The 22287-nt window shown below is 43.8% G+C and overlaps 1 long non-coding RNA gene across 1 annotated transcript; it reads left to right on the top strand.

The window, feature by feature from the left end:
- Positions 1 to 1797: 1797 nt before the first annotated feature.
- Positions 1798 to 21464, top strand: LOC116969577. Its single transcript, XR_004410839.1, has 3 exons — positions 1798 to 1808; positions 6903 to 6906; positions 21238 to 21464. It is a non-coding gene; the product is annotated as an uncharacterized LOC116969577 (long non-coding RNA).
- Positions 21465 to 22287: the final 823 nt, after the last annotated feature.

The raw sequence follows: 22287 nt of genomic DNA, 5'->3' as shown, positions 1-22287 counted from the left end.
TAGCTATCTATTATTCTATAAAACTCTCGCCCCATCCGTCCGACATCCGTCCGGCTTCCTTTCTGCCTTTCGATTCGTTCTCGCCGTGCGATGTCACAATGCCCGATGCTCGCAGACGTCCAATCGCGATGCCCGACGCTCGCAGACGTCCAATCGGAATGGATCCATTTACATATACGGCTTCCGGCCGCATTTCTTCCTTTGATTCCCTGCAACTCCGAAACCGGACGCAGAATCGCCGACATCTTTTCCACTAAACTGGCTTCGCACCCACAGAAGCTGCCCCAGCCCCTGCTGAACGTTCCATCGTGTGATGTCACAATGCCCAATGCTCACAGATGTCCAATCGGAATGGACCCATTTACATATGCCTTTGCAGGAGCCCCAGCCCATGGTGAACGTTCCATCGTGTGATGTCACAATGCCCAATGCTCAAAGACATCCTTGCCATAGAGGGAGTACAGAGAAGGTTCGCCAGACTGATTCCTGGGATGTCAGAACTTTCATATGAAGAAAGACTGGATAGACTCGCCTTGTACTCGCTAGATTTTAGAAGATTAAGGGGGTATCTTATAGAAACGTATACAATTCTTAAGGGTTTGGACAGGCTAGATGTAGGTATGTTGCAAAGCCTACCTGAAGCGTCGCTGGATATCTGTCGCTGCGGGTGTGCGCGATTTTGGCGCCGTTTAGAGGGGGGCGGGTTTAAAACGCGATTTTCTCTAGGCTGTTCAAATCGAAGATGTTCAGCCTTGTTAATTATTAACGAAAAATCGCTGGAAGACCCCGTCGCAAAAGCTATTATTAGTTTTAAAGGCCTCGTATAATAGTTATAGTAGTTTAAAAATCAATCTCTAAGCCCGCGACCACCGACAGCCATCAGGGTCTCATGGAGCAAACCACAGAAGGTATGTAGCTTATTTTTACATTAAAAAGGGCTTCTTAAGATCCCTTTATACAAAGTTTAATATTGCGAGTAGCTCATTTTGGGCCCATTATATCCCGCAGTATTTTTCTGGGCATTTGAGGGCACAAATCTACCGTAATGTGAACGTTGTAAACCAGCGCGTTCACAGGATCCCACTAGAAAGCCGATTTAAATGGACTTTAATTTACAGCAATTGAACACTAAATTCCTTCCATTTGGCCTATAAATTAATGTAAATGAGATTTAAAAATCATGTTTTATCGTGAATTATTTATGAATATTATTTGCACACTTAGGCTATTTAAAAATGTTAATCATTTATTAAGGAATGGATAGATGTTTAGATCTAGTAATTGAAGTTTGAAATTAGCTACACTTGGGTAACTAACTAATTATATGCTTTAATTTCAGGTCATCCAAGTAAGATTATTTTATATTTGTTTCAGAATGGTTCAATCTATGATAACTGAAAATTTCATTCAGTTCTCTTAATTTTTAACAAAGTTATGGGCTTTTGACTGTCCACGATCACAGCTTTTTTGTTACGTCCATAGAAAATCAATAGGGAACAAGATGCTAATTTCCGAGTATGAAAATGGCCATAACCTTTTAAATACATGAGATATGAAAGTGAATTAGGTGTCAAATTAAACTTCTTTTTATGCTTTATCTGATGGGATAAATTACAGACTTGATTTTTAAAATCTCAACATTTTGTAACATTGCTACAAGATGCAGAAAGATTGTTCCGGATGTTGGGGAAGACCAAAACAAGGGGTCAAAGTTTAAGGATAAGGGAGAAAGCAGAATCGCCGACATCTTTTCCATTTCTGTCGAGATTTCACTTTTCTTTCAAAGTATCCGCTCCTCATTACATTCCGTCGTGTTTAAGTGCACGTTTTTAATCAAACCCTTCTCCCCCCCCCCTCCCCCAATATTTCAAAAATAAACTGGCTTCTCACCCATAGAATCAGCCCCAGCCCCTGGTCAACGTTCCATCGTGTGATGTCACAATGCCCGATGTTCACACATGTCCAATCGGAATGGACCCATTTACATATGCCTTTGCAGGAGCCCCAGCCCATGGTGAACGTTCCATCGTGTGATGTCACAACGCCCAATGCTCAAAGACATCGTTGACATAGAGGGAGTACAGATAATAGGCTGTGGGCCGATGAGCTTTATTCTGCAGTTTCGTGACCCAAGTCACCAAACTACATGAAATTTTCACAAATTGTGTACAAATATTTACATAAATCACCCCTGAAACTCGATATGAAGAAGACTTGCACATCTTAATTAAATTAGAGAAAAACGAGAAAAATGTCGGGAATCTTTTAGTCCAATCAAAGCACGTTTGACATTGAGTTGTCTGCCAGTTGGCCAATCACGCGCTTTGTTTCAGGCTAGCACACAAAATGGCTGAGGGGGCTTCACAGATGCCTGTTTTACTGGAGATTCCAATGTGTTGTTCTGTGGAATAAATGTCATGGAAACTTGCAGCAGGTTCATTGTATTTAGTGGGAAAAGCATAAAAAAGGCAGATGAAAGTGCTGCGAAGTGGATTAAAGTGCAAGAAAGCAAAGTCCATGCTGATGTGCTGGAACACAAAGGCCCCCATGAATCACCTACCTGAAAGGTAAGACTAATGTCTGAATTTATGAACATCTATCTGTATGGACTTTAATTAATTTAATTGCACCCTTTATAATGTGAATAAATTCATTCATTCATTCATTCCTTATTCATTCACTCACTCACTCACTTACTCATTCATTCATTCATGAAATTGAGGGCCTAAACTATAACGCGGTCAATTAAACATTGTCACTAATGCCAGCCTGTTGTAGAGTAATACGTATTTAACAAATAATCTCGGAGCTGCCTGCGAAAACTTGCAGGGAAAAAGTGCTCCGATCGCGGAACTTAGGTACTCGCGGTAAATAGCGATCGATATCAGTCCGTTTTTCTCTCGTTATCAGGGTCTGAAAACGAGCAAACGAACGCTACAGACGGCACTATGTACAGCCCCCCCCCCGGGCCCGCCCGCGGAGATGATCCTCGGCTCCACGATCGCCAATCGGCCGCTTATTAATTGAGACCGCGGCTTCACTTTACCGCGAGTATCGGTAAGTTTTCACAGGCAGCTCCGAGATTATTTGTTAAAGACTTATTACTCTACAACACGCTGGCATTAGTGACAATGTTTAATTTACTGCAAAATTTGCTGTCTTTTCATTGACAACTTAGATTCAAATTCATTGTTTTTTCACAGTCATCGTTGACTTTTTTAAATTTAAAAAAAAAAGATATTTTAAAATAAAATTTTTAAACGTTAAATTTACCCCATTTGATAAATCTTTAACATTTTGAAAATACAGACTTCTTAACTATTGTCTTTAATTCTTAAAGACAACATTTCATTTCATAAACAGCATTTTTTTGATTTTTGATTGACATTTAAATAACGTTTTTTAAAATACATTTTCTGTCTTCATTGACAGCTTAGATTCTAAATCATTGCTTTTTCACTTTGACGTTTAATTTTTTTTGATTTAAAAAAATATAGTTTACAAAAAACTGTTTTCTAACATTAAAATTTCCCCATTTGTTACATCTTTACAATTTTGAAAATTCTAAATTCTTAACGATTGTCTTTAATTCTTAAAGACAACATTTCATTGACAGCATTTTATTGGTTTTTAATTGACGTTTAAATTGACAACATATTTAAAAAAACATTTAATTGTAATTGACAACAGGTTTCATTGTGATTGATTTCATTCTAGAGGAAAGGCACAATTTTCAAGAAATTGATCTGTTTTCGTTGACAACTGAGATTTCAAAACAATTTCTTTGTGATTTATTTCATTTGATCTGAAAGCTACCATTTTGAATAAATTCATCTGAGAGTGTGTTTGGGCTTTTTTAAATTCGGAAACATTCCATTTTGAATAACTTATTCCAGTCTTCATTGCCAACTGAGATTCTGTTTTCAAATCATGCCAAGAGGAAAGAATAAACATACAGGGCGGTGTTGTGATGAGAAAATAAGACATCGAGAAGTAATGAGGAGGAGAAAAGAACAACTGACTCAGCAAGAAAGAACACAACATCTCCGAGGTAATCCAGAAATAAACAAGGAGAGAAGGGCACAACAGACACAGCCAGAAACATCTCACTGTCTCCAAGATAGTCAGGGTACACAGCGGGAGAGAAGTGCACATGAGACGAACCAGGAGAGAAGGGCACAAGAGACACAGCCTGAAACATCTCAGTGTCTACAAGATAGACAGGGGAGACAGCGGGAGAGAAGTGCACATGAGATGCAGCAAAAAACAACTCAACGTCTCAGAGAAAAATGTGAGAGGGAGGAGGAGAGAAGGGATAAAGAGACGCAGCCAGAAAGAACTCAACGTCTCAGAAATAAACGAGAGAGGGAGCAGGAGAGAAGAACTCAAGAGACAGAGCCAGAAAGAAGTCAACGTCTCAGAAATAAACGAGAGAGGGAGCAGGAGAGAATGACTCAAGAGACAGAGCCAGAAAGAAGTCAACGTCTCAGAAATAAACGAGAGAGGGAGCAGGAGAGAAGGACTCGAGAGACAGAGCCAGAAAGAAGTCAACGTCTCAGAAATAAACGAGAGAGGGAGCAGGAGAGAAGAACTCAAGTGACAGAGCCAGAAACAAGTCAGCGTCTCAGAAATAAACGAGAGGGACCTGGAGAGAAGAACTCAAGAGACAGAGACAGAAACATGTCAGCGTCTCAGAAATAAACGAGAGAGGGAGCAGGAGAGAAGAACTCAAGAAATGCATCAAGAAACAACTCAACATCTTGAGGAACATCAAGAAAGAATACAAATGAGAAGGGATTCAGAGATGGGAGATGAAAGAACTAGAAGGCTGGATGAATAACGAAATGCACGACTTATAAGGAGAAATATTAATGCTGATGTTGGTCAAATGACCAATGTTTGCCTTCATTGTCGAGCTAAACACTACTCAGCAGAAACTACCAACTTTTGCTGCATGAAGGGTAAGGTCAACATTGCTCCTCTGAAAACACTCCCGAATGCACTCATTAATTTGTATACAGGTGACACGCCACAAGCACATGAGTTCCAAAAGAATATTAGACAATACAATTGTCTCTTTCAATTCACGTCATTTGGTGCCAAGGAAGTGGTGTCACATGGATGGAATCCTTCAGTGATCATTCAAGGCCAGATTCATCATTTCATTGGCTCTTTGATGCCTGACCAAGATCAACAAAGTAAATTCTTACAAATCTATTTCATGGACCCGCAAGATAGCATTGGGTTGCGAATGAGTATACTCCAAGATGCTGGTATTCAAAGGGACACTGTTGAAATGCTTGAAAACATGATAAGACTAAACAACCCTTACATTCATTCACTTGTGATGGCGATGGAGAGAATTAGAGATTTACCGGAGGCATCAATCGTTATTGATCCCAATTATCGGCCACCTTTCCAACATGAACGGAGGTTTAACACGCAAAATGCAAATGAAGTTGCCGTCCTCATAGCAAACAGTAATGAGCCTGTGGCAACATCACGCCACATTGTCTTGAGAAGAAGAGGAAGAGGAGGAGCAGAAGGAGGTCTGCAAATCATTTCAGAGTTCCATAGGTCTTATGACAGTTTTCAATACATCCTTTTCTTTCCACTTGGTGATGACGGAGGGCATTCACAACTCCAAATGAGTACCGGCAGAAAATTGACACTAATGCGATATTATGCATATAGGATCATGAATCGTGACAATGAATTCAACCAGCTTTTGAGAGGAGGACGACTCTTCCAACAATATCTTGTAGATATGGCGGCTAAAATTGAAGGTGATAGACAGTATTATATTCGCATGAATCAGGTATCGTTGAGGTCAACGACGTACAAAGGACTGACGGATGCATTACATGATGATGATGACTTGGAAAACATTGGAAGGCGCATCATCCTCTCTTCAACATTTGTCGGTGGTCCCAGATATATGATGGGACGATGCCAGGACGCCATGATGTATGTTCGGAAGTATGGTACTGCTGCATCCTTCATTACAATGACCTGCAATCCAAATTGGAGCGAGATCCGACAGTGCCTCTTTCCAAATCAGCAGCCGTCTGATAGACCGGAATTAATAGCAAGAGTATTCGAGCTGAAAAGAAAAATATTCATGAAGACCGTCACTGGACCAGATGGCTTCTTTGGAAACTGTATTGCTTTCATCTTGACTATGGAATATCAGAAGAGAGGCCTGCCTCATTTCCATTGTCTGCTTTGGCTTGATGAAACGAGTAAGCCAAGACCTCAACAATATGAAAGATTTGTGCAAGCTGAAATTCCAGACCCACAAGCAGATCCTGAGCTGCATAAATTGGTACTCAAGCACATGATCCATGGACCGTTCTGCAAGGCCACATCTCGATGTTGGAAGGAAGGAAGATGCACCAAGAGATTCCCAAAGCCATTTGTCGAAAGCACAATGTATGGAGACGATTCGTATCCTCTGTACAGGAGAAGATCTCCCGCAATGGGAGGATTTCAGGGACATCAAGAAGGACGTTTGTTACAGACTATTACTTCCAATTGGGTTGTGGCCTATAATGCAGAACTATTGAAGGCTTTCAAATGTCACCTCAACGTCGAAATATGCTGCTCTGTACAGTCAATCAAATACGTCATCAAGTACACCTTGAAGGGATGTGATCAGGCAGCTTTTGGAATTAACGTAAATGACGAGATTAAACAGTACCTGAATGGAAGATACATTGGTCCTTCAGAGGCAGGGGCATCAGTCCTTGGATTTCTTACTCATGAGAGACACCCCCCTGTCATTCGACTTGATGTACATCTACCAGACCAACAACAAGTATTTTTTGATGCTGCTCAGCAAGGGATGAATGATGGAATTGCGAGAACCACTTTGGCTGAATTTGTTCGATTGAGTTCTGAAGATCCGTTTGCAAGAACACTATTGTACGTTGATGTACCTCGATTTTATACATGGAGCAGCAAGAGATGGCAAAGAAGGAAGGTTGGGAAGAGAGTGGATAACTTCCCAGGTATTTTTGAAGTCAACGTTCTTGGACGAATACATGTCATTTCTCCAAAACTAGGTGACCTCTTCTACATGAGACTGCTTCCGCATCACGTGAAAGGACCAGTGTCTTTCGAGTCCTTGAAGACACATAATGGAGTAAGTCTTCCTTCCTCCAAAGACGTCTGCAGAGAAAGAGATTTGTTGTAAGCTGACGACCATTGGCAACAAACAATGGAAGATGCTGAAATGACAAGACTCCCCAGGGCAATCAGGGATTTGTTTGTTGTTCTGCTGACAAATACTGACATCAACGATCCTCTACAATTATGGGATCGCTTCAAGAATTGCATGTCTGAGGATTACCTTGAAAGCGAGCGAAGAAGAAAAAGTGGTCAGAATATCACAATTGATGACAGACATCATGATCAGGCTCTCTTTTATATTCAGGACAAGCTTGAGAATTGCAACACCACACTGGAAAATTTTACCTTGCCCCGACCAAGAAATGAAAGGATGGACATTGATGGTGAAAATGTTGATTTACTTAATGAATTGAATTACAATAGATCAGAACAACAGCGATTTGTTGATGAGAATGAGCCTCTGCTGAATGCTGAGCAGAGAGAAGTTTATGACCATGTGTGCGACTACTTGCAAAGGGATCTATCTTCAATGATTTTCATTGACTCACCAGGAGGAACAGGAAAAACATTTATCATAAATGTGATCCTCTCCACGGTTAGAGCTCAAGGTCAAATTGCCATTGCTGTAGCATCGTCTGGTATCGCAGCCACATTAATGCCTGGTGGAAGAACTGCACATTCACGATTCAAGATACCTATCCATGTGACGGAGGATTCAACGTGCAACATCAACAGCAACTCTAAAACGGGAGATTTCTTCAGGAGAGTGAAGCTCATTGTTTGGGATGAGTGTCCAATGATTAGGAGGGAGTGCTTTGAAGCGGTGGACAGAACTCTTCAAGATGTATGCCGCAAAAAGGATCATTTTGGCGGAATTCTTACCATTTGTTGTGGTGATTTTCGACAACTCCTTCCTGTAGTGAAGATGGGAAGTGATATTGATGTTCAAAACGCCTGCATCAAGACATCGTACTTGTGGCGGACTTTCCCAAAGTTTGAATTGAAGAGAAATATGCGATTGAGCGAAGGAAAGGGTGAGTATTCTAAATTGTTGTTGGATGTAGGAGAGGACAAGATTGCAAAGAATGAAGACAATGAAATTAACATTCCAGAAGACATGGTTCTCTCAGCAAGAACACTGGATGACTGCATTGATTATATCTATCCAGCATTTGACCACCCTGCAACATTATTCTCTAACAATTGTATCTTGGTTCCTCACAATGATACGATGAGAAGAATCAATTCTGCGTGTGTCAGACGCTTCCCTGGAACCATGAGGGAGTACTATTCTTTCAATTCTGTCACTGACGGAACAAATTCAACTCACTTCCCAACGGAATTCCTCGATTCAGTCGAGATCTGTGGATTACCACCACACAAATTGGAGTTGAAGAAAGGATCTCCAATTGTTTTAATCAGAAACTTGCAACCCCCAAAGCTATGCAATGGAACGAGGTTAATTGTAGAACAGCTACACAATAATCTCATAGTTGCTAGAATCAACATGGGGGCCTACAAAGAAGAGATTGTTCTAATTCCTAGGATGAAGATCAATTTGTCAGAAGATGAAAACATTCCCATTAGGCAGAGCCAATTCCATATTCTGTCGAGTTTTGCGATGACAATTCATAAGGCACAAGGACAAACCATGGAGAAGGTCTTGATATACCTTGAGAAACCAGTATTTCAACATGGCCAACTATATGTAGCTCTTAGCAGAGGAAAGGTGAAGGAACAAGTAAAAGTGTTCCTGAAGGATGGGACATCAACCAGGAATGTTGTAATTAAACAAATGCTTTGTTGAGAAATGACTGCTGCATTAAGTGCTCAAATTTTCCTAGTCAATGAAAGAACGCAAAACTGAAGGCAACAAGCGATGCAAGAAGGAACCGAATGTCCAGAGTTTCGACACTTTTGATGATTGCTCCTCAGTTCAACAAGGGATGTTTAACACAGGAATCACATTTCTGCACACAGAGGTTTAAAATGCTGCCTCAGAAAAAGCTTCAAGGACACATTAAGTGACATGTAAAATCTTACCAGTTGTATTTGATTTTTGGATAGAAAGTTGCTGGAGCTGTTCTCATGCTTCACGATAAAGCTTGCAGATGGATTATTTGCTGCAAGATATAAAACTACAGGCTTGCACATCTAGGGTCTATGTATCAGGTACAGTTCAATTGTTGAGTCAATTATTGAGTAAATGATGATTGCCGAGATATTGATGTTTGAGGATTTGGTGTTGGTAATGGCATTGAGTATCAAGGTTATGTGGTTAATTTCTGCCTTGTAGGAAATTATTGTTAACTTTTCTGTTGTTTGACATGAGTGTTACTTTCCACTTTGGTCTATTGTCGAGTTATTTTGCTTGTAAGGATTGACTGCATTTTCTCAGGAGTTGCAGTGGAATTGAAAATACTGTAACCATCAGTGAAAATCAACTTCAGATCTTAAGATGGATGAAAGGTCAGTATTTGAAATTATTTCGGACCCGTGCATTGTTTTTTTTAATCCTTGATACAAATTTACTTTAGTTTTATCAGAATGCCCTAATACCATTCAAATGCTGCCTTTTTGTCTAGAGCTGTCACTGTCGCCTCATTTCTGGATCCGAGATATTTAGACTGAACGTCTTTGGGATCTGCGAGAAATAAATGAAGGACAGTAGGGAACAATCAACACAACAAGAAATTGATAGAAAACACCGAAATTGGTATATGATACAAAATCTCTTTTTTATTTGTATGTTGATGGATTGACAGATAGCATTTTATAAATATCTACATTGTAATAAATATCTCCTTTTTTTAAATTCATGCCCAGAAGCAGGAGCAAAGAAGTTGCATGATGGCGAATGGACACTGTAAAGAGATGTTGAGAAGCAGTATGGAGCAGAAGTGACCAAGAGACAGAACAAGAAAGGACTGAACCTCTTGAGGAGCTTCAAAAATTAATGGAAGTTTGCATGGAACAAGAGACACAACAATAAGCTTCCAAATTACATACAAAATGGTACATAATTGTGTAATGTTTTTTTTTAAATTATAGGTAAATGCATTTATATATATAATTGTCTTAAGAAGTTTATAAATGTCTACAATAGATGAAATTACCTTTACAAGTTTATGAATATCTACATCGTGAGAAATATCTTTCACTTTTTTTTACATCATGCAAAGAGATGGGAGCAATCGAGTTGCTGGATGTTCAAGGAACAACACAAAGCAACGTTGAGAAGCAGTAATGAGCAGAACGGCACAAGAGACGAGAGGCAGTTGCCAAGATACAGCCAGATCGGTACATGGTAGTACAATGTTTATAGAAGTTTATAAATATCTACAAAAGATAAAATTGTCCTTTTTATTCATATTTTATTGGCTTCATAGAAGGAATGAAGACTCAACAAGAAATAACGATAGAAATTTCTCCAAAAAAAGGAATTCAAGACAAAAGTAATGAACAGCCGTGACAAGAGAAACAATTTCTCCCCCCCCCTACCCCCCCAATATTTCAAAAATAAACTGGCTTCATACCCATAGAATCAGCCCCAGCCCCAGCCCCAGCCCCAGCCCCAGCCCCAGCCCCAGCCCCAGCCCCAGCCCCAGCCCCAGCCCCAGCCCCAGCCCCAGCCCCAGCCCCAGCCCCAGCCCCAGCCCCAGCCCCAGCCCCAGCCCCAGCCCCAGCCCAGCCCCAGCCCCAGCCCAGCCCCAGCCCCAGCCCCAGCCCAGCCCCAGCCCCAGCCCCTGGTGAACGTTCCATTGTGTGTTGTCACAATGCCCAATGCTCAAAGACATTGTTGCCATAGAGGGAGTACAGAGAAGGTTCACCAGACTGATTCCTGGGATGGCAGGACTTTCATATGAAGAAAGACTGGATAGACTCGGCTTGTACTCGCTAGATTTTAGAAGATTGAGGGGGTATCTTATAGAAACTTACAAAATTCTTAAGGGGTTGGACAGGCTAGATGCAGGAAGATTGTTCCAGATGTTGGGGAAGTCCAGAACAAGGGGTCACAGTTTAAGGATAAGGGGTAAATCTTTTAGGACCGAGATGAGAAAAACATTTTTCACACAGAGAGTGGTGAATCTCTGGAATTCACTGGCACCGAAGGTAGTTGAGGCCTGTTCATTGGCCGTATTTAAGAGAGATGTGGCCCTTGTGGCTAAAGGGATCAGGGGGTATGGAGAGAAGGCAGGTACAGGATACTGTGAGAAAAGGGTTAACAGACATAGTTGATTTAGACTAGGGATAGAAATATAACTTAGAAAGAAATAAGGTGTCAGCAGAAACCAGACTGCTGGTAGAATAGAAAGTAACAATATAAAGAACAGAGAGAAATTCTAGATAATAGCAGCAAGTACAGATGGTGACATTTCAAGGATGAGAGTCAGAAGATAACCCCAGTCACACAAGAACATAACGGGGACTGGGGGAAGGGGCATTCTGTACTGCGCTTGCGTGATGAGATGCCATGAAAATGTACTCACACCCACTATGACAAGATGCCTGATTTGAATGCACATGCGATGCATGATAGGGGAGGTGCCTTTGACGTTGGGTGGGCGTTCCACGACGTTCTCGTGGGAATCTGGGCTTTATGTTATGATTGGAAGAAGCTCAATGGGGAGAGATGAGAATGTGATAATAATGAAAAGAAATGTATAAAGATAAAAGACATCCCGATCCTCGGTGTGCCTCTAGGGGACATCGGCGGAGAGGCACCTATTCTGCAGAATATGATATTAATAAAAACACTTCTTTGTCTGAATTTGTCTCAAGAGCATTTGTGATTTTTGAATCTCACAACTTGGGGGCTCGTTTCCGGGATCCAATACTCTAGACAGCTGACGGGAGTAGACGGACGAAGGGAAGGTGCACCCTGCTGAATTCTGCGGTCTCAGACTCCTTGCTTGCCGTCAGCTGTTTGAGCAGTAGTATCCGGACCAAATAGAGACTCGGCAAAGAAGTGAGAGTGATAGGAGATCGCGAAAATCGAGTGATTCTGTGCAGAGACCCCGGTAAGAAACTTTTACTATTATAGTACTTCCTGGGCTATTGAGAATGATGAACACGGTACGATGAACACGGTATTAAGAATATAAGACCTTGTGGTTAACGCCCTGAAAGATTCAGGGGTCTATACGGGCAAGGCAGGGATGATACACACAGTGTTAAGAAAAAGGGAGGGGAAAGGCTGTGGGCCAAATCCCCGCATTCTGCCCAATAGTCCGTTGGGGGCAAATGCTGGACTCTGGAGGACAGGAAATACCCAGGGGTTGGAGAAGACAACAATGATAAGGTATTGTTATTTTGAATGGCCAAAACACCCGATAAAAGGAGCTTCGGTCTGGTGGCCGGAGGATGGGTCAGATGAGGATTGGGTACAGCAGGCATTAAATGTATATGTGAAAAATAAACCCAATCCAATGATAGAAGAAACCATGTATGCCGCGGTATGGGAAACAGGATGTAATTTGTTGAAATTAAAAGAAGAGGTTGAACAGTTAAATTCCTCTGCACCCTCATGGAATTTACTGGAGAACCTAGCTCCTCCCTATGTACATCAATTACCCGAAGTAGCGCCGTCAATTCAACTCCCGCCCCCACTCGTGGCGACGGGAGTGGAAAAGGTGACACCCGGGTCCGCTCTGGTGGTAAAGAGAAAGGTCAGGGTAAAACAAGAATTTAATGATGATGTTACTGACAGTGATGATACCGGTAGTGACCTACCGGACCCCAGGAGTGAAAAAGAAAAAGGAATAAAGAAACAGGAGGCGGTCGGGGTAGATGAATTAAATCCCCCGTCACCAGGAGAGGGAGTCAGAAGGTCAGACAGAGTAAAAAGAGGTTTGGTAAAAATTAGACCTCTAAGAGAGGTACCCATGGGAGGACCCCAAGGGGGAATGGGGTTTGTTAATGTCCCCTTAACTAGTACTGAAGTGAGGAATTTCAAGAGAGAAATGAAAAGCCTCCTAGAGGATCCTTTAGGTCTGGCAGAGCAGTTAGATCAATTCCTTGGGCCAAACACTTATACATGGGAGGAGTTGATGGCCATTATGGGGAATCTCTTCACATCGGAGGAGAGGCAAATGATTAGGGCAGCAGCAATGAAAAAGTGGGAACAGGAGAACCCTCCAGGGCAGCAGAATGCAGCGGCAGCAGATAAATTCCCAGTACAAGAGCCAGATTGGGACAAGGGAACTGAAGCAGGACGAAGGAATATGAAGGACCTGCGGGATATAATTATAAAAGGGATAAGAGAGGCAGTACCCAAAGGACAGAATTTCGAACGAGCATTTGAGAATGGACAGCAGAAAGATGAGGCCCCGACAGTGTTCCTTCAGAGACTCAGGAAGAACATGCAACAGTATTCTGGAATAGACCCGGACTCAGGGGCAGGACAACAATTGCTTAGGGCCAATTTTGTGACCAAATCCTGGCCTGATGTAAGGAAGAAATAAGGAACAGATAGAGACAGGAAAGTTCCTGAGACAGGATGATAAGGGAGTTAACCCGAAAGTAGCAGATAAGAAGACGGCAGAGGCCGCGAAAGGAGGATGTGATAGAAGACGGCAAAGGCCGGGGACAACAGTGCAGGCAGGGAGAAAATATAAATTGAATAATCTATTTGAAGTAAGAATGAAACAAAGTGATTTGTTTGAAAACCGGTTTGGAACAAATGGTTGAAATGAGCAAGTTGTAAAATTGAACACAGACGCCCCCATCGCGGAGGTGGGAATTCCCACTGTGTTTGGGCCGTGGGGGATTGCGAACAAGCTGCAAAAATTAACTCTTTGTATCCTGGTAACCTGAAAAAGAGAAGTTGTAAAAATCGTTTCTTGATGTTCTTTTAGATTTCTTGTCAGTAAAGTTAACTGGAAATAAGTTAATTGATGAAACATGACCAGCTTTTATGTTGTTTTATGGTAGACATACAAGTTGAGAAACACAGACAGAGAGAGAGAGAGAGAGAGAGACACAGTACGAGTAAGACAGTACCCCATTTCGACCGAGGGACGAAAAGGCTTACAACCAATCATTGAGAATTTATTAGAGGACGGGTTATTGGAACCATGTATGTCCCCCTACAATACTCCGATCCTACCAGTCAGAAAGACCGACAGGACGTTTAGACTCGTACAGGACTTGAGGGAACTGAACAAGGTGGTCCAAGCCCGACACCCGGTAGTGCCTAACCCTTACACCATCATGGGACGGATACCCCCAAGCCACAAATGGTTTAGTGTGGTAGATTTAAAGGATGCCTTCTGGAGCTGTCCGCTGGCAACAGAGAGTAGAGACTTATTCGCCTTTGAGTGGGAGAACCTAAAAACCGGGCGAAAGCAACAATTCCGGTGGGCGGTGCTCCCTCAAGGTTTTACAGAATCACCAAATTTATTCGGCCAAATTTTAGAGCAGGTATTGGAGGATTTCCCAGGACACGGGGAAACGCAACTATTACAGTATGTGGATGACCTCCTTTTGTCAGGAGAGAGAGAAGATGAAGTAAGGGACGCCACAATAAGCCTGTTAAACTTCTTGGGAAGGAAGGGGTTAAGAGTGTCCCGTAACAAGCTTCAATTTGTGAAACAAGAGGTAAAATATCTGGGACATCTGATAAGTGGAGGAAAGAGACGAATAAACCCCGAAAGGATAGCTGGGATCACGGGAGTACCACTACCAAAGAATAAGAAAGAGAACCGAAAATTCCTGGGATTGATAGGATACTGTCGACTGTGGATAGATGATTACTCCAGACAAGTGAAATTCCTGTATGATAAATTGGGAGAAGAAAAAGACAAAGTTCAGTGGACCCCAGAACAGGAGTTGGAATTTGGGAAATTAAAGAACAGTTTGATTACTGCTCCCGTGTTGGCTCTGCCCTCAGTAGAACGACCTTTCCACCTGTTTGTAAATTCAGACAAGGGGGTGGCACTAGGGGTACTCACCCAGGAAAGAGGGGGAAATCGACAGCCAGTGGCCTTCCTCTCGAAAATATTAGATCCAGTCTCCAGGGGATGGCCGGGATGCATACAAGCAGGTAGCAGCTACCGCAATATTGGTGGAAGAGAGTAGGAAATTAACCTTTGGAGGCACTCTGGTTGTTTCTACACCACACACAGTAAGAACCATACTCACTCAGAAATCCAGCAGATGGCTAACAGACTCTAGACTTTTAAAGTATGAGGCCATCCTGATGGAAAAAGACGATTTGATGATAATTACGGATAAGAACCTTAACCCGTCCCAATTCCTGTATCCAGCGGAGAAACAGGGTGACAAGGAAGAGGGCCCAGTACACTGCTGTAGTGAAATAATAGATTTACAGACAAAAAGTAGAGAAGACTTAGAAGAGCAACCTCTGGCTGAGGGCAGCCGGTGGTTCATAGATGGATCCTCCAGGTGCATAGATGGAAAAAGACATAGTGGGTACGGTATAGTGAACGGGGAAACGATGGAGGAAATTGAAAGCGGCAGGCTGCCTGGTAGTTGGTCAGCTCAATCTTGTGAATTATATGCATTAATGAGAGCTTTAGAATTATTGGAGGGGAAGGAAGGGACAGTATATACCGATTCAAAATACGCTTTTGGAGTAGTACACACCTTTGGGAAGATCTGGAAAGAGCGAGGAATGATAACAACTCGAGGTAAAGAATTAGCACATGAGCAATTGGTAGGACAGACACTGGAAGCCTTGCAAAAACCAGAACGAATAGCCATAGCATATGTGGCAGGGCATCAGAAGGGTAACACCCTGGAGGCCAGAGGAAATAGGGCAGTGGATGGGGTTGCAAAAAGAGCAGCCACAGAACAGATGGTAGAAATGAAGTCACTAATACCTTTAAGGGAACCAGAGGAAAAGATACCTATCTTTAGTGAGAAAGAACAGGAAAACATGAAAGAAATGGGGGCTCAGCGTACTTCAAATGGGAAATGGTGGACACCAAATGGAAAGCAGCTATTGAACAAAGAAATAATGAGGGAGTTATTAGGAAGATTACATGGACAAAGCCATTGGGGAACACAAGCCCTCTGTGACACCCTCCTCAGAACCTACGCTTGCTGTGGGATGTTTACCATGGCCAAACAAGTCATAAGGGGCTGTGTAATATGTCAGCGAATTAATAAGAAAATCATGAGAGCAGTCCCAGGAGGAGGACAACCATTAGCAGTTAGGCCCTTCCAAAGAATACAGGTAGATTTTACCGAGCTGCCCCGGGTACGAACATGGAAGTACCTGTTAGTGGTAGTGGACCATTTCACCAGATGGGTAGAGGCATTCCCCACGGCAACTGCCACCTCACAGGCGGTAGCCAAGATATTATTAGAACAAATTATACCCAGATATGGGATTGTGGAAACAATAGACTCAGATAGAGGGACCCATTTTGCCTCCAAAACACATGAAATGATATGTGAAGCACTGGGAATAGAATGGAAATTGCATACACCATGGCATCCCCAGAGCTCAGGAAAGGTGGAAAGAATGAATGGCACCTTAAAGACCCAAATCACCAAGTTGATAGAGGAAACGGGACTCCCCTGGACTAAGTGCCTCCCGATAGCCCTGTTGAGAATCCGAACAGCACCTCGAAAAGACATAGGGATATCACCATATGAAATGTTATTCGGGCTCCCATACTTAGGGAAGATAGAAGGAGTCCCAACAATACAAGGGAACGATGTGTTCCTGAGGAACTATTTACTGGCAGTGTCCCAATCTCTTGCAGAACTAAAAATTAAAGGATTGCTGGCCCAGAGCCCACCACTGGACTTTCCGATTCACTCAGTCAAGGCTGGAGACTGGGTATTAATAAAAACGTGGAAAGAAGAAAAGCTGCAACCTAAGTGGACTGGACCCTACCTGGTGTTACTAATCACGGAGACAGCAGTACGAACAAAAGAGAAAGGGTGGACACACGCAAGTCGAGTTAAGGGTCCTGTGGAGGCCCCACCAGACGATATCAGCCCGTGGACTGTGCGCAAAGGAGAAGAACCATTGACTTTAATATTTACCAAGAACCCGCAGGAAAAATGAAGATTTCGTGTTGGTGGGTCGTGTGTTGGGTGGTTACCCAACTTGTAAGTAATGTAACATGCATAAAAATCACAATACCACAGAATAGAAGGTCCACCACCATCCCATTTAATGTATGTAAAGGAAAATGGTGGTGCGGCTATAGAATGTATGTATGCACCCATCCCTGTAAAGATTGGCACGCGGTGTTTACTTCATCAAAATATGGGTGGCATCGGACCACCTATCAAACTGATAGGTGGAGAGTATATCAAAACCCGAACGAGAAATTGCCAGGACGCGTATATGTGAGCATACAGAGTATCCAAATACAGGAAAGTGGTAGGTATTGGATATGTGCAGATAAAACAGGGAAAGACGCATGTCTGAAGTTTGAGATAGAAGTAAAGCGAGATGGGAAGATGGTAATATACGAGGATAGGGGAGAGGTGTTCAAGATAGATGACAGTCAGAATAGGGATCCCGGGGCAACACCAGCACCACCAGTAGTCAGCAATGTCACCAGGGAAGATGAGTCTAAGGATCTGAAGATAATGATAGTAGCAGGAGAAACAGGATTAAGGCAGTTATATAAGAAAGGAATACCAACAGGGGGAAAAGGAGCCAACACCTGGCTTGCCTGGATGATGTACACAGCCAGAAGTATACAACGAACCAATTGTTACGCCTGCGCAGGAGCTAGGCCTCAGCTGGTCCCAGTACCATTTCCCCTGAATTGGGATAGAACACCTAGGGCTATGACATGTATACTACAGCTATTCACGAATCCCCTCTTACCAAAGACTGTGATATGCCAGAGTTATCATTACCTATTTCCAGGCCAGCAACAACAATACGAAGGGCCGAAGGGAAGACCCTCGACCTCCTCCATTTACCATTCCTTTTGGGGAGGAGGGGTTTGAGTGCTATACAAGAAATAACCCAGAGGGACAGGACATGGGGGAGGTGCTCAAATGCAATAAGACGTATAATATAACGGCTGAGGAACAGGGGCCGCTGTTCAATAGCTCCTGGCTGAAAAAGCAGATAGTCAGTAGAGCCGATGTCTGGTGGTGGTGCGGGGAGAATACCCTGTGGCCCCGGTTACCAGGGTCATGGACGGGAACCTGTACCCTCATACAACTGATGATGCCCTTCACCATAGCAGTAGAACATGCTGTAGAACTCGATGAAGGAAGCCGACGACAAAAGAGAAAGGTGAGAGGATCATTCGACACACACATCTATATAGATGCGATAGGGGTGCCAAGAGGGGTACCCGATGAATTTAAAGCCAGAAATCAGATAGCTGCGGGCTTTGAGTCCATACTCTTCTGGTGGTCCACAATTAATAAAAATGTGGACTGGATCAACTACTTATACTACAATCAACAACGCTTTATAAATTACACTCGAGAATGCAGTTGAAGGATTAGCGGAACAACTGACAGCTACCAGCCAAATGGCCTGGCAAAATCGCTTGGCCTTGGACATGCTACTGGCTGAGAAGGGAGGGGTGTGTGTAATGTTTGGCGAACAATGTTGCACATTCATCCCCAACAACACTGCTCCGGATGGGTCAGTGTCAAGAGCCCTAGCAGGTCTCACCTCTCTGTCTATCGAATTGGCTGAGAACTCTGGAGTAGACACCTCCTGGACCGGGTTTCTAGACTCCTGGTTTGGGAAATGGAAGCACATCTTTACATCAGCCCTAACATCAGTAATAGTCATAGTAGGGTTATTGTGTTTGTTCGGATGTTGTATCATTCCCTGCGTACGGGGATTGGCTCAGCGATTGATAGAAACAGCCCTGACGAAGAACAGTGCTGCCACCATAATGGCCTTCAGAACACAGTATAACCAAGGGAGGATAGGGAGGTGAAGAATCTTCTGCTAGCATTAGAAAAGGAGGAGATAGTGTAAATCAAGGGTGCGTAGCAAAAAGAAAGAGGATGGATTGTGAGAAAAGGGTTAACAGACATAGTTGATTTAGACTAGGGATAGAAATATAACTTAGAAAGAAATAAGGTGTCAGCAGAAACCAGACTGCTGGTAGAATAGAAAGTAACAATATAAAGAACAGAGAGAAATTCTAGATAATAGCAGCAAGTACAGATGGTGACATTTCAAGGATGAGAGTCAGAAGATAACCACAGTCACACAAGAACATAACTGGGACTGGGGGAAGGGGCATTCTGTACTACGCTTGCGTGATGAGATGCCATGAAAATGTACTCACACCCACTATGACAAGATGCCTAATTTAAATGCACATGCGATGCATGATAGGGGAGGTGCCTTTGACGTTGGGTGGGCGTTCCACGACGTTCTCGTGGGAATCTGGGCTTTATGTTATGATTGGAAGAAGCTCAATGGGGAGAGATGAGAATGTGATAATAATGAAAAGAAATGTATAAAGATAAAAGACATCCCGATCCTCGGTGTGCCTCTAGGGGACATCGGTGGAGAGGCACCTATTCTGCAGAATATGAAATTAATAAAAACACTTCTTTGTCTGAATTTGTCTCAAGAGCATTTGTGATCTTTGAATCTCACAAGGGGGAAATCCTTTAAAACCGAGATGAGAAGAACTTTTTTCACACAGAGAGTGGTGAATCTCTGGAACTCCCTGCCACAGAGGGTAGTCGAGGCCAGTTCATTGGCTATATTTAAGAGGGAGTTAGATGTGGCCCTTGTGGCTAAGGGGATCAGAGGGTATGGAGAGAAGGCAGGTACAGGATACTGAGTTGGATGATCAGCCATGATCATATTGAATGGCGAATGGTGCAGGCTCGAAGGGCCGAATGGCCTACTCCTGCACCTAATTTCTATGTTTCTATGTTTCTATGAGGAAAACATTTTTGTTCACATGCAGAGAGTGGTGAATCTGTGGAATTCTCTGCCACAGAAGGTAGTTGAGGCCACAGTTCATTGGCTATATTTAAGAGGGAGTTAGATGTGGCCCTTGTGGCTAAAGGGATCAGGGGGTGTGGAGAGAAGGCAGGTACAGGATACTGAGTTGGATGATCAGCCATGATCATATTGAATGGCGAATGGTGCAGGCTCGAAGGGCCGAATGGCCTCTACTCCTGCACCTGTTGTCTATGTTTCTAACATAATACAACATTATATTGCAGTATGCATTGTATTATAGTGCATTATAGCACATAATACAACACTGGTTTGGCACCTTGCTACTGGCAGTCTTCTCCATTGAGGTCTATGTGAATGAATCCCAGTGTGTGGCGGCCATCTTTGATACTGGCCGTCATCTCCATTGAAACCCAGGGAGAGGCGGCGGCCATCTTTGATCAGGGCACTTCTTCCACTGAAGGCAATGAGAGGGGCCGGGCCCGGTGACGTTCTACCCCTCCGCGCGATGACGTCGGGCCCCATACGCGGTGACGTTGTGTGCAGGGACGCGCTGACGCAGCGACGTGGCCCCGCCCCCTCCTCCTCCCGCCGCCGCCATCTTGTCGCTTCTCTGCTGGAGTTGAGTCTTTCTCACCTTTTCTTGTCCTTTTTCGGCGGATTTACGCTATTTAAGGCGGGTTAACCGCTAGTTAGCGGCTGGTTAGCGCTGACCACACGTGTTGGCCGTCGCTGACCAGTTTAGCCGCGATTTGGGGCCGTTCTGGGGGTTGAATCTCCCAATGTGGTCAAATGCAGCCAAATGTGGCTTTTATCGCCTAATATCGCTAGTTAGGGCTGGTTAACCGCTGGTTAGCAACTGGTTAACGATCACTAAACGTGTTAACCCTCCCTGGCCCGTTTAACGGCGATTTGGGGCCGTTCTAGGGTTTAATCTCCCAATGTGGTCAAATGTGACTTTTATCGCTAGTTAGGGCGGGTTAACCACTGGTTAGTAGTTGGTTAACGGCTGGTTAACGCTCACCACACGTGTTGTCCGCTGCTGACCAGTTTAGCAGCGATTTGGGGCAGTTCTGGGGTTGAAACTCCCAATGTGGTCAAATGTAGTCAAATGTGGCTTTTATCGCCTAATATCGCTAGTTAGGGCTGGTTAACCGCTAGTTAGCGGCTGATTACCGCTCACTAGACGTGTTGGCCGTCGCTGACCCGTTTAGCAGCGATTTGGGGCCGGTTTGGTGCTAAAATGGTGAAAACACATACAAATGGGATTTATCGCTAGTTAAGGCGGGTTAACCGCTAGTTAGCAACTGGTTAGCGCTCACTGGATGTGCTGGCTGTCAGTGGCTGTTTATCAGCGATTTTGGGCCGTTCTGGAGGTAGAATCTGCAAATGTGGCTTTAATAGAAACATAGACAATAGGTGCAGGAGTAGAGGCCATTCGGGTACGAATTGGGCCGAAGGGCCTCTTTCCAATGCTGTATCACTTTATGACAAAGTGCTGGAGTAACTCAGCGGGTCAGGCAGCATCTGTGGAGAAGATAGACACAAAGTGCTGGAGTAACTCAGCGGGTCAGGCAGCATCTGTGGAGAGTAGGAATGGGTGGCGTTTTGTGTCGACACCCTTCTTTGGTTTAGTTTAGTTTAGAGATGCAGCGCGGAAACAACAGGCCTTTCGGCCCACGGAGTCCGTGCCGACCAGCGATCACCCCGTACACTAGCACTATCCCACGCACATTAGGGACAATTCAGCAATTTTGTGGAGGCCGATTCATCTACAACCCTGAACGTCTTTGGAGGAAACAGGAGCACCCGGAGTGAAAACCCACGCAGGTCAAAGGGAGAACGTACAAACTCCGCACAGACAGCACCCGTAGTCAGGATCGAGCCCGGGTCTCTGGCGGTGAGGCAGCAACTGTACCGCTGCTCCACTGTGCCGCGCAGAATTATATAACGGTTTCCTCCGCCATAAACACACTCAATATGTGCTAGTAATGTCCTGTTTGCCAGCATGTTGACCCTCTGTTTTCCCCTCCTGCAGGGTTTAGGAGCCGTTGCTGTGGACGGAGAGACGGGGACGTGAGCGGCCATTGAGGGCGGCCAGGGTGCCGGCGAGCCCCCCATCTGCTCGGTGTGCGGGCTGAGCTTCGAGGGTCTGAGCTTCGATGGAGGACCAGATGACGGGGCACAACAAGGAGAAGCGTTATGAGTGCGATGTGTGTGGCAAGGCCTGCCGGAGCCCGAGCGAGCTGGAGGCCCACCGGCGG

The sequence above is a fragment of the Amblyraja radiata genome, unplaced genomic scaffold (genome assembly GCF_010909765.2).
Source record: "Amblyraja radiata isolate CabotCenter1 unplaced genomic scaffold, sAmbRad1.1.pri S88, whole genome shotgun sequence".
NCBI classification, from domain to species: Eukaryota; Metazoa; Chordata; class Chondrichthyes; order Rajiformes; family Rajidae; genus Amblyraja; species Amblyraja radiata.
Note: the sequence above shows the minus strand (reverse complement) of the source record. Positions and strands in the feature narration are given on the sequence as shown.